Source organism: Ranitomeya variabilis, chromosome 8 (assembly GCF_051348905.1).
Source record: "Ranitomeya variabilis isolate aRanVar5 chromosome 8, aRanVar5.hap1, whole genome shotgun sequence".
NCBI classification, from domain to species: Eukaryota; Metazoa; Chordata; class Amphibia; order Anura; family Dendrobatidae; genus Ranitomeya; species Ranitomeya variabilis.
The window spans coordinates 133520024-133522651 of NC_135239.1; the positions used below are offsets into that span (position 1 = coordinate 133520024).

A 2628-nucleotide genomic window follows, 5' to 3' on the forward strand; every position below is an offset into this window, starting at 1 on the left:
AAAAGTTTTTTTCTAATATCTAATCTGTGTCTCCTCCCATTCAGTTTCATCTCATTGCTTCTAGCCTTTCCTTGTGCAAATGAGAATAAAGATGATCCTTCTACAATGTGATAGCCCTTCAGATATTTGTAGACAGCTATTAAGTCTCCTCTAAGTCTTCTTTTTTACAAGCTAAACATTCCCAAATCTTGTAAACGTTCCTCATAGGACATGGTTTGCAGACCAGTCACCATTCTGGTCGCTCTTCTCTGAACTTGCTCCAGTTTGCTGAAGTCTTTTTAAAAATGCCCAAAACTGGACACACTATTCCTGATGAGGTCTGACCAAAGAGGAGAAGTGACTGAAATTATACTTGGCACTCAGGAGAAATTTGTTGCAAGATTCAAAAGTAGATTTTTATTTTGGTGCATCCAGCTCAACATATAAACGTTTTCGGTCTCGACAACTGAGACCTTCATCAGATATAGTTGTCAAAGCTGCAGTGTATATACAAAAAAACAAGAGAAATGCTTTTAAACAAAGAGAATACTGTTGCACAATAACACATGAGAAACGGATGACAAAGTATGCAATCCATACTATATAAATAAAGTCTGCATACAAATATAAATAGTGGCATGCAGCACGGGTTGCAGGAATGGGTGGATCCGGCCTGGACCTGCGTGAACCGTGAGTCCTGTTCAAAAAGTGCTGGAGAGTGTATACGTGTTAAGGTTATGCTGGGTGGAAGAGAAAATGAAAAGGTAACATTGAAAAGATAACATGAAGAACTTAAGATGTGACCTTGTGGTGGGTCTAACATCACGTAAAAAGCACTATCCTAGGTAAAGGATACGGGAATTGGACTACCCTCCACTAATGGGTGTGGGGATGTGCGACTAGGGTGCACAGTGAGCTACCTGTAAAAAAGAGAGAATACGCATCAGAGCATTTAAGACCAAAGAGCTACACAGTGAAGGGGCACAAAATACCCTGTGGGATGCATGCCAGAAAGTCTAGCGGGGTGACCACCTAATGACCCAGACAACTAATGTATGGTACAGGGCTGGACATGGCCCGAGGAAAATTACCTGGAGACCATGGGTGGTGTGTGTAGGTCACACACTGGGTGTATAGCCAGGGAGCAGGAGCGCAAGGCGCCTGTAGGATGCAATGAAAATACATATAACAGCTGCAGGGCTACCAAGGAGGGCTGTCCTGGACCTAGATGCCATACCTGAGACAATGGAGGGCAGTGTGTGGCGCTTGTGGCAAAGCGAGGTACTCGCAGGGTGAGGAGCGCTGTGGACAATAGGTATGGGCAAAGGATTAGTTGGACCAGAGCCAGACTGGAGATAGGGCAGAGCCAGCGATGGGCTGGGACCGGCTGTAGTATTTTACCTGAACGGTACCGCTGCCAGGGGTGGAGTAGACGCTGCGCTGCTGTGCAGGGAGGCGCTCCCGGGGCTGCTAAGAGAAGCGCAGCACTTCCGGGTATAAGAGCGCGCTGGGGTGCGTCACCTGACGCCCGACGTCATCGGATCATGTGACCGGAGGAGCCGGCGCATGCGCAGGAGAGCCGATGAGAATGTCAGTGGGGATAAGCGCAGAGGGAGCCGGCGCTTGCGCAGTGAGCCCTAGGGAGCAGAGTGGATGGATGTAGGGCTGCATCGCAGCACATGAGAGTGTGCAGGCTGGATAAGGAGGACCAGGGACTACAACTAATAAGGGATTGAACACCCCAAGGGCATCTGGCATAGGTCACCCCGGGTATATAGAGAACTAGTTAACCCTCTATATAAAGGCATGTAGTGCATACTATACCGTGTGCAGTGCTCAGTGCGAGGAGTGCATTTAACGGTTCTGTAAAAAGAGACAGAAATGGGCACAGATTAGAGATTAATAAAACAAATATAACAAATATAATGTTACATTTCACAAAAAGGTGCTATGAACCTACAGTAAAAACAATACACATGTACAATATTACAAATATGCTGAGACGTCGTAGTCTCTATTGAGTCCCTTTGGTTCTAAGGTCTGCAAGGAATGAATCCAGTAAGCCTCCCTTTTGAGGAGTAAACTGACACGGCTTATGCACTACATGCCTTTATATAGAGGGTTAACTAGTTCTCTATATACCCGGGGTGACCTATGCCAGATGCCCTTGGGGTGTTCAATCCCTTATTAGTTGTAGTCCCTGGTCCTCCTTATCCAGCCTGCACACTCTCATGTGCTGCGATGCAGCCCTACATCCATCCACTCTGCTCCCTGGGGCTCACTGCGCAAGCGCCGGCTCCCTCTGCGCTTATCCCCACTGACATTCTCATTGGCTCTCCTGCGCATGCACCGGCTCCTCCGGTCACATGATCCGATGACGTCGGGCGTCAGGTGACGCACCCCAGCGCGCTCTTATACCCGGAAGTGCTGCGCTTCTCTTAGCAGCCCCGGGAGCGCCTCCCTGCACAGCAGCGCAGCGTCTACTCCACCCCTGGCAGCGGTACCGTTCAGGTAAAATACTACAGCCGGTCCCAGCCCATCGCTGGCTCTGCCCTATCTCCAGTCTGGCTCTGGTCCAACTAATCCTTTGCCCATACCTATTGTCCACAGCGCTCCTCACCCTGCGAGTACCTCGCTTTGCCACAAGCG

General features: G+C 48.9%; 1 long non-coding RNA gene across 1 annotated transcript; it reads right to left on the reverse strand.

The window, feature by feature from the left end:
• Positions 1-462: 462 nt before the first annotated feature.
• LOC143787315 (uncharacterized) lies at positions 463-1976 on the reverse strand. Its single transcript, XR_013218323.1, has 3 exons — positions 1804-1976; positions 836-899; positions 463-690 (listed from the first exon to the last, which is right to left on the reverse strand). It is a non-coding gene; the product is annotated as an uncharacterized LOC143787315 (long non-coding RNA).
• Positions 1977-2628: the final 652 nt, after the last annotated feature.